Raw genomic sequence first — 11,083 nt, 5'->3', positions numbered from 1 at the left:
GGACCAGATGGACTTAACAAATATATTCAGAACCTTTCATCCTAAAGCAGCAGAATATACATTCTTCTCCAGTGCACATGGAATGTTCTCCAGAATAGACCATATACGGGGACACAAATCAGCCCTAAGTAAGTACAAAAAGATCGAGATCATACCGTGCATATTTTCAGACCACAACGCTATGAAACTCAAAATCAACCACAAGAAAAAATTTGGAAAGGTAACAAATACTTGGAGGCTGAAGAATATCCTACTAAAGAATGAATGGGCTAACTGAGAAGTTAAAGAGGAAATTAAAAAGTATATGGAAGCCAATGAAAATGATAACACCAAAACCCAAAACCTCTGGGACGCAGCAAAGGCAGTCATAAGAGGAAAGAATATAGCAATCCAGGCCTTCCTAAAGAAGCAAGAAAGATCTCAGATACACAACCTAACCTAACGCCTCAAGGAACTGGACAAAGAATAGCAAATAAAACCCAAAACCAGCAGAAGACAGGAAATAATAAAGATTAGAGCAGAAATGATTGCTATCGAAACCAAAAAAACAGTAGAACAGATCAATGAAACCAGAAGCTGGTTCTCTGAAAGAATTAACAAAATTGATAAACCACTAGCCAGTCTGATCAAGAGGAAGAAGGAAAGGACCCAAATAAATAAAATCAAGAATGAAAGAGGAGAGATCACAACCAACACAACAGAAATAAAAACAATAATAAGAGAATATTATGAGCAATTATATGCCAAAAATGGGCAATCTGGAAGAAATGGACAAATTCCTAGAAACATATACACTACCAAAACTGAAACAGGAAGAAATAGAAAATTTGAACAGACCCATAACCAGTAAGGAAATCGAATTAATAATCAAAAATTTCCCAAAAAACAAGAGTCCAGGGCCAGGTGGCTTTCCAGGGGAATTCTACCAAACATTTAAGGAAGAGTTAACACCTATTCTCTTGAAACTGTTCCAAAAAATAGAAATGGAAGGAAAACTTCCAAACTCTTTCTATGAAGCCAGCATTACCTTGATTCCAAAACCAGACAGAGACTAAAAAGGAGAACTATAGACCAATTTCCCTGATGTACATGGATGCAAAAATCCTCAACAAGATATTAGCCAATGGATCCAACAATACATAAAAAAAAATATTTACCACAACCAAGTGAGATTTATACCAGGGATGCAGGGATGGTTCAATATCCACAAAACAGCGTGATTCATCACATCAAAAAAAAAAGGACAAGAACCATATGATCCTCTCAATAGGTGCAGAGAAAGCATTTGACAAAATATAACATCTTTCCTGATAAAAACCCTCAAGAAAGTAGGGATAGAAGGAGTATACCTTGAGATCATAAAGCCATGTATGAATGACCCAATGCTAATATCATCCTCAATGGGGAAAAACTGAGAGCTTTCCCCATAAGGTCAGGAACGAGACAGGGATGCCTTCTCTCACCACTGTTATTCAACATAGTGTTGGAAGTCTTAGCCTCTGCAATCAGACAACACAAAGAAATAAAAAGCATCCAAATCAGCCAGGAGGAGGTCAAACTTTCACTCTTCGCAGATGACATGATACTTTATATGGAAAACCCAAAAGATGCCACCAAAAATCTTCTAGAATTGATTCATGAATTCAGCAAAGTTGCAGGATATAAAAACAATGCACAGAAATCGGTTGCATTCCTATACACCAACAATGAAGTGACAGAAAGAGAAATCAAGGAATTGATCCCATTTACAGTTGCACAAAAATCCATAAAATACCTAGGAATAAATCTAACTAAAGAGGTGAAAAATCTATACACTTAAAACTATAGAAAGGTTATGAAAGAAATTGAAGAAGTCACAAAAAAATGGAAAAAGATCCCATGCTCCTGGATAGGAAGAACAAATATTGTTAAAATGTCAATACTACCCAAAGCAATCTACATATTCAATGCAATCCCTATCAAAGTAACACCAGCATTCTTCACAGAGCTAGAACAAATAATCCTAAAACTTGTATGGAACCAGAAAATACCCGAAATAGCAAAGCAATCTTGAAAAAGAAAACCAAAGCAGGAGGCATCATAATCCCGGACTTCAAGCTACACTACAAAGCTGTAATCATCAAGACAGTATGGTACTGGCACAAGAACAGACACTCAGATCAATGGAACAGAATAGAGAACCCAGAAATGGACCCACAAACATATGGCCAACTCATCTTTGACAAAGCAGGAAAGAATATCCAGTGGAATAAAGACAGTCTCTTCAGCAAGTGATGCTGGGAAAACTGGACAGCAACATGCAGAAGAATGAACCTGGACCACTTTCTTACACCATACACAAAAATAAGCTCAAAATGGATGAAAGACCTCAATGTAAGACAGGAAGCCATCAAAATCCTCGAGGAGAAAGTAGGCAAAAACCTCTTTGATCTGGCCCACAGCAACTTTTTACTCAACACATCTCCGGAGGCAAGGGAAACAAAAGCAAAAATGAACTACTGGGACCTCATCAAAATAAAAACCTTCTGCACAGCGAAGGAAACAATCAGCAAAACTAAGGCAACCAACAGAATGGGAGAAGATATTTGCAAATGACATATCAGATAAAGGGTTAGTATCCAAAAGCTATAAAGAACTTATCAAACTCAACCCCCCAAAAACAAATAATCCAGTGAAGAAATGGGCAAAAGACATGAATAGACCCTTCTCCAAAGAAGACATCCAGATGGCCAACTGACACATGAAAAAATGCTCCACATCACTCATCACCAGGGAAATACAAATCAAAACCACAATGAGATACCACCTTACACCTGTCAGAATGGCTAACATGAACAACTCAGGCAACAACAGATGCTGGCGAGGATGCGGAGAAAGAGGATCTCTTTTGCATTGTTGGTGGCAATGCAAGCTGGTGCAGCCACTCTGGAAAATAGTATGGAGGTTCCTCAAAAAAACTAAAAATAGAACTACCTTACGATCCAGAAATTGCACTACTAGGCATTTATCCATGGGATACAGGTGTGCTGTTTCAAAGGGACACATGCACCCCCATGTTTATAGCAGCACTATCAACAACAGCCAAAGTATGGAAAGAGACCAAATGTCCATCAATGGATGAATGGATAAAGAAGATGTGGTATATAAATACAATGGAGTATTACTCGGCAATAAAAAAGAATGAAATCTTGCCATTTGCAACTACGTGGATGGAACAGGGGGGTATTATGCTAAGTGAAATTAGTCAGTCAGAGAAAGATAAAAATCAGATGACTTCACTCATATGAGGACTTTGAAAGACAAAACAGATGAACATAAGGGAAGGGAAACAAAAATAATATAAAAACAGGGAGGGGGACAAAACAGAAGAGACTCATAAATATGGAGAACAAACAGGGTTACTGGAGGGGTTGTGGGAGGAGGGATGGGCTAAATTGGTAAGGGGGCACTAAGGAACCTACTCCTGAAATCATTGTTTCACTATATGGTAACTAATTTGGATGTAAATTTTAAAAAATAAAATTTAAAAATAAAAATAAAAATAAAAATAAAAATAAAAATAAAAATAAAAATATAAATAAATAAATAAATAAATAAATAAATAAATAAATATTTACCTCCAGCTTCTGTCTCTGGCATTATAAAGCACCAAGTACCCTGGCCAACTCTTTAAGAAAAACAAAAACAAAACTAAAAATTCTTGATAAAATAATCTTTACGTTTTCTTAGTACATCCATTAGCTGGTAAGAAAGTAAGATGTTATAAAACTGGTAACTACGTGAAAAGTGGAAATTTGAGATAGAAGCACAGCATGGAAACCTTTAGTGTGAGGGCTTTTATAAATTCAGATCAACTTTGGCTTCACATTTGAGCACTTTGCTGCCTTCTTCCTATTTTCCTTCCCTTCACTTCCTGTGGAACACAGACAAGGTGGGAAAAGTGTTGGAATCAAAAAAGTGGTGGTGTGCTTGGGGTGGGTCAGAGAGTTGTGGGGCTGAGGATCAGGAACACAATGAGGCCCAGAGGGTTGTGGGCAGGCTGGGGTTGGCTAAGTACCCAACTGAGAAGGCAGTGGCAGAACCATAGTCTCTCACATGTATTGGAGTCACTAATATTTTTGTATTCATACCTATCATCTCATTTTGTTGTTTTATTTGTACCACCTTTTAAATTTTGTATATTCTTCTCTTGTCTTTCTTTAAATGTTCATTTATTTATTTTGAGAGAGAGAGAGAGAGAGAGAGAGAGAGAGAGAAAGAAGGAGAGGGGCAGAGAGAGAGAAAGAGAGAGGGAGGAAGGATCCCAAGCAGGCTCTATGCCATCATTGCAAAGCCTGACATAGGGCTCTATCTCATGAACTGTGAGATCATTACCCAAGCGTAAATCAAGAGTCAGATGCTTAGGGCACCTGAGTGGCTCAGTCCATTGAGCATCTGGTTCTTGATTTTGGTTCAGGTCATGATCTCATGGTTTGTGGCATTAAGCCCCACATCAGGCTCTACTATGACAGTGCAGAGCTTGCTTGGGATTCTCTCTCTTTCTGCCCCTACCCAGCTCATGCTCTCTCTCTCTCTCTCTCAATCTCTCTCTCTCTCTGTGCATGTGTGTGTGTGTGTGTGTGTGTGTGTGTCTCAAAATAAGTAAATAAACATTTTAAAAAAAGGAGTCAGATGCTTAACTGACTGAGCCATCCAGGTGCCCCTCTTCTCTTGTCTTTAATATCCATTCCTGACTTGCCTTAATCAACCAGCACAGTGATGGCCGCCAAATAGCACTCCATTATTCCTTCTACATTTACAAGTTGTTGTTCCATCATAAATAGAAGCCTTTTCTTCTTCCCAAATTATGTATTTATTACTTTATTTAGTTAAATGATTGCAATCAGTTTATTATTCTTTATTTTCATGTTGAAAGTGGTCCAGATTTGGTCAGTTGAGCCTATTCCAGAAGGTTCCTGGCACTTTGATATGCCTCAAACTATTTAAAGCCAGAGTTGACAGGGCTAAAAGAACTATAAGAGTGAAATCAATCCATAGGCTTGGAGATTTTAGCATAGTTCTTTCAATAATGATAAATCATGTAGTCAAAAAAACAGTAAGATTAAAAAGCTTGAACCACAAATTTAACAACTTGAAGAAATACACAGAATACAGAAGCCAATTACACCCACAGTTGTAGAGTATAACTTTTTTAAAGTTTATTCATTTATTTTGAGAGAGAGAGAGAGAGAGCGAGCATAGGAGGGTAAGAAAGAGAGCGAAAGAGAGAGAATCCCAAGCAGGCTCCACACTGCCAAGATAGAACCCAACACAGGGCTTGAACTCACAAACCGTAAGACCTGAGCTGAAACCAAGAGTTGGACAATTAACTGACTGAGCCACCCAGGCAACCCAAGTATACTTTATTAAAAGTATATATGAAGTATTTAATAATAGTGACTAAAGTTGTATTATACAAACCACTACTCCAAGGATTCCTCAACCTTAGCATAGTTATTGACATTTTGGTTCAGATAATTCTTTGTTTTGAGGGACCATCCTGTGCATTATAGGATATTTAGCAGCATTTCTGGCCTCTACCTACTAGATGCCAGTAGCAACACCTTTGCTCACCTCTCTCCACCGCCCTAAACCCATCAATTTTCACTGTATTAACAACTTAAGTGTATAAAGAAAAAACAAAATTAAACTGTAGCAAAAAACTAAAGAATAACTCTGTGCTCTTGGACTAGGGAAAACTTCTTATGCAAAACACAAAATGTGAAATCTATAAAGAAAAAAATAGGAATTCAACTACATTAAAATTAAAAAATAGGAATTCAACTACATTAAAATTAAAATTAATTAATGTCTGTTCATAAGGGTGCCTGGGTGGCTCAGCTGGTTAAATATTGGATATCAGCTCAGTTCATGATCTCACAGTTTATGAGTTCAAGCCCCACATTGGGCTCTGTGCTGTTTTTTGGATCCTCTGTCTTCCTCTCTCTGTCTCTGCCCCTTGCACACACTCTCTCTCTCCCTCTTTCTCAAAAATAAATAAATAGAAAATTTTTAAAAAAAGAATGTTTATCAAAAACTGTCACAAAGAAAGTGATAAAACCAGCAAGTCTGTGGGAAATATATTTTCAACACATAACTGCCAAAAGATTAGTATTCAGAATAAATAAATGAATTCTATAAATTGAAAACACATAAATGGTACAAATTTTAATGGGCAAAAGAACAGACACTTGACAGAAGAAGAAAATTCAAATGTGCAACAAACTTAAAGTTTGTGTAGAACCACAAAAGCCCTTGAACAGCCAAAGCAATCTTGAAAAAGAGAAACAAAACTGGAGGTAAAACAATTTAAGATTTCAAATTATAATACAAAGTGGTAGTAATTAAAACAGTATGGTATTGGTCTAAAAATAGACACATAGTTCACTAGATTAGAACAGAAAACTCAGAAATAACCCCACAATTATATGGTCAATTAATCTTTGACAAAGGGAATAGGGTACAGTGAGGAAAAGACATCTCTTCAACAAATCGTGTTGGGAAAACTGGACAGCCACATGCAAAAGTATAAAAATGGACCACCTTCTTTCACCATACACAAAAGTAAATTCAAAATGGACTAAAGACCTAAATGTGTGATCTGAAACCATAAAAATCATTGAAGAAAGCACAGACAGGAATCCCTCTGACGTTGGCCATGGCCATATTTTTCTGGATGGGTGTCTTGAAGCAAGGGAGATAAAAGCAAAAATAAACTCTTGAGACTACATCAAAATAAAAAGTTTCTACATGGCAAAGGAAACAATCAACAAAACTACCAAATGGGAGAAGATATTTGCAAATGACATATTCAGTATAGGGTTAGTATCCAAAATACATAAAGAACTGACATGAGTCAATACCCAAAAAACAAATAATCCAATTAAAAGGTGGGCAGAAGACATGAACAGATATTTCTCCAAAGAAGACATCCAGAAAGCCAATAGACACACATGAAAAGATGCTCAACACTACTCATCATCAGAGAAATGGAAATCAAGGTCACAATGAGATATCACCTCACACCTGTCAGAATGGCTAAAATAAAAAACACAAGAAACAAGTGTTGGTGAAGGATGTGGAGAAAAAGGAACCCTCATGCACTGTTGGTGCAAATGCAAGCTGGTGCAGCCACTGTGGAAAATAGTATGGAGGTTCCTCAAAAATTAAAAATAGAATGACCCTACAATCCAATAATTGCACTACTGGATATTTACCCCCCCAAAATACAAAAAAACTAATTAAAAGGGATACATGCACCCCTATGTTTATTGCAGCATTATTTACAATTGCTAACCTAGGGAAATATCCCAAGTGTCCATCAATAGATGAATGGATAAAGAGGTGATGTATATATACAATGGAATATCATTCAGCCATAAAAATAATGAAATCTTGCCATTTGCAACAGTATGGCTAGAGATAGGGAATATAATGCTAAGTGAAATAAGCCAGTCGGAGAGAGACAAATACCATATGATCTCATTCATATGTGGAATTTAAGAACCAAAACAAGTGAGCAAAGGAAGAAGAGAGAGAGAGAGAGAGAGAGAGAGAGAGAGAGACAACCCAAGAAATAGACTCTCAACTATAAAGAACAAACTGGTTGGTTATCAGAGGGGAGGTGGGTGGGAGGATGAGGGAAATAAGAAATGGGAATGAAAAAGTATGCTTATCATGATGGAAAAAAAATAAAATGATAAAAAAAGAAAAAGAAAAAGAAAATGCCAATGTTAAAAAAGCATATGAGAAAATTCACAATCTTAGTAATGAGTAACTATAAACTAAAACTATAAATTAATTAAAAATTAGAAGTGGCATTGGGTTCCATTTCATACCCACCTGGCTGGCAAAATTAAAGAAGTTTTAGAATATCAGGCATTGGGAAGAACTTCGAACAGCTTTTGAGATTTAAAGTGATAATTTGGAAAACAATTTAACCTAATATTAGCATACAAGTCTGCTCTTAGATATGTACCCTGGTGTCTTAATCTTCTCAGGCAGCCATACCAAAATATCATAGACCACGTAGCTTGAACAATGGAAATTTGTTTCTCATAGTCCTAGAGTCTGGAAAGTCCGAGATCAAGGTGCTGGTTGATTGGGTTTCTGGTGAGGTGTTTTTCCTGGCTTGCAGACAGCTACCTTCTCACTGTGTTCTCACGTGGCTTTTTCTCTGCATGCACATGGAGAGAGAGATCTCTTGCTTCCTCTTCTTATAAGGCCACTAATCCTATCAGATTAGGACTCCAACTATATAACTTCATAACCTAATTACTTTCTACTCTATCTCCAAAAGTGGTCACATCGGTGATTAAGACCTGTGCATGTGAATTTGGGGGGAACATGAATTGCACCTACAAAATGTTTGCATATGTCCACAAGTTAACATGTACAAGAATATTCACAGGCAACACAACTGCCTGGTAAGACGACAGCTTCAACTACAATGGCAATATGCTAATTATCAGACATTGAAACCATTGTACTCCATACAACCTAGCTGAGCTGACCTGGACCAGAGATACCATTTCAGTCCTCTCACAAAAGTGCGAACTAAATGTAATACTGATTTTTTTTTTTTAAGCCACAAAGTTCTGGGTTCTATACAATAGAAAAAGCTAACTAATACAGTACATAAGATATTCTAAATGTCTTAAATTTACACAAACTGCAAATTGAATGAAGTGAACAAGTGCTTATTATATGCATATGTGCTTTTTTTCTAGGGTTATGCAGGACAAAATCCCCCATTCTTCAGCTGGTGAGGTGAAAAAGTGAGATATAACCTCGTTTAAAATTTAAAGTGCTCAAAGTAAAAATAGCACTTCCAAGCAATGATTTTATAAGATTTAGTAATAGGTTAATAGCTAAATAGTTATTATAAAATAAACAATAAGAAGATAAAAAACATTTAGGTTCATATTCTCAGGAAAGTTACTAAAGAAGAGGTAGAATATAATTATGTGAATAATTTATTCTTTAATATTTCATGCAAAACTTGTTTGGTCATTCAGGTAGTGTTTAATTTTCATTCTAAAGAAAGCAAAGTTCAACCTGAGGATTGCTTTATATTAAGCATCATGCTAAGTGATGGTAAGATGATTGAGATCTGTTCCCTGTCATTAATGAAGACAGATACAACAAGTAAAACATAACAAATAACAAAATAGAGACATACAGGGGATAATGTGCAAATATAGATATGAAACACTTTGCTTTCTTGCAGCTTTAGAGAATCTTTCTTGGAAAGAAGTCATAAAGGGTAAGATAGAGTTAGCTAAGAACATAAATGTTGGAGATGTAGTCATAAGCAAAAACTCAGATATATGCAATGACATGGTATATTCATATTACTAGAGGTAGGTCATTTATCACTCAATGAATATTGTATACCTTCTATATTCCAACCACTATGTGTGACAGATACTATAATAAGGAATAAAATAGAAAAAGTCTAAAGGAACTTAATACCAGTAAAGGTAGTCACACAATAAAAAAGTAAACAACCTGGTGTAAAATTACAAGTTATGAAGAATACTAGGAAGAATAAGAACAGGATGCTGTCCAGTATCTAATGAAAAAACAAATGGAAGTACTTTCATCATAGGAGAAGCATAATTTAATTTATAAACTCAGCGCTTTAGACTTTTTAAAATAAAAGTTATACCTGGGAGTATTAACTACAACACAGGAGACATAAGAGGGCTCTTCTAAGTCATGCTCTACCTTGGACTTCATTCTGAAGGTGAAGTGGTGCCACTGAAGACTTTAAGTATATGCACCACTTGACCAGACTTATACTGAAGATGGTACACTCATGTTCTGTGTGGATCTGGAAATAATGTGAATGGATGAAGGGCAAGACTGGGAAAGAGAGTCAGCTAGAAGCCTCTAGTAACAGTCCCAAGAAGAAATGGTGAAAACTTGATTGCCTTAAATTTCCTGCTGCAACAGGACTATCGTTACAGAATATGGATGTAGTACATGAGGAGATAGGTATACATAGCATTTGAGGAAGTTTTAGAATTATCACTGAGGGGAAGAGGAAATAAAGCTGATCAGGGGACATAAGGTAGATGAATGGTCCTCTATTGGTACAGAAAAGCACATGTTTTTCACGATTGTATAGCAAGCATCTGGCGATTTGTCAAGCACTCCTCAACCTTTCATCTAGAAAAGTCTCCCCCTTTTAGGAAATGTCTCAGCACCCCCAGACTGAACATATCCCTCAAAAGTTAACTTCAATGCTAAGTGGTTCTGCCTCATCGGCTACAGTGCTTGATTTGTGAGTGGATATCTGTGTCAACCTGAACCAATCCCAAGGCCTGAATGATCAGTGGTAACTAATGTATTCAGAAGCAGGAACTATTCAAATTCTTTTGTATTAACTTATTTAATCACCATTACAATGCAACAAAGTAGATACAATTGTTATCTCCTTTCTTGAAGATAAAGAAATCAAGGATGTAAATTTGTCCCTGGTCACGCACAGACCAGGCTTTAAATCCCAGGCACCCCCACAACCCACACATTCTTAATCATTACCTAATACTGCCCTTGACAGGTTTCTTCACCCAGAAATGTATACATGTTCCAAGGTGACCCAATCAAAACCTTTTCTTGGATTTTGGACCTTGAGTATCAAGAAAGCTAATCTCAATCCATCTCTGATGGTAGAATTAGAAGCACGGAGCATAGGTTGCAGCTAGGCACCATGAATGCGTCTATATGAAATATCTAGACCAAGAACCTGGAAGAAGACATCCTGGAAAATGTGTCTTCAGAGATCACAGAATAGCATAAGGATATGTTTGAACTCTGGTTGCACTTATCACTAAGACTAACTAGAGCCATGACTTCCTATTAATGTGATGATGTGAACTTATTCAGCACCCTTTCCAGATAAATGGGCTTAAATTTAAAGCTTGTAACTAAGAGTCACGAATAATTAAGGATACCAATCTGCATAGCTATGGCACAATCTTTAGCAATGCTCAGTCATCCAGAGGGATAGCAGATTGCTACATTAGTCCTGGTTAGG

Source organism: Panthera leo, chromosome A1 (assembly GCF_018350215.1).
Source record: "Panthera leo isolate Ple1 chromosome A1, P.leo_Ple1_pat1.1, whole genome shotgun sequence".
Lineage (NCBI taxonomy): Eukaryota > Metazoa > Chordata > Mammalia > Carnivora > Felidae > Panthera > Panthera leo.
The sequence above is the reverse complement of the archived record's forward strand: the minus strand, read 5'-3'. Positions refer to the sequence as shown.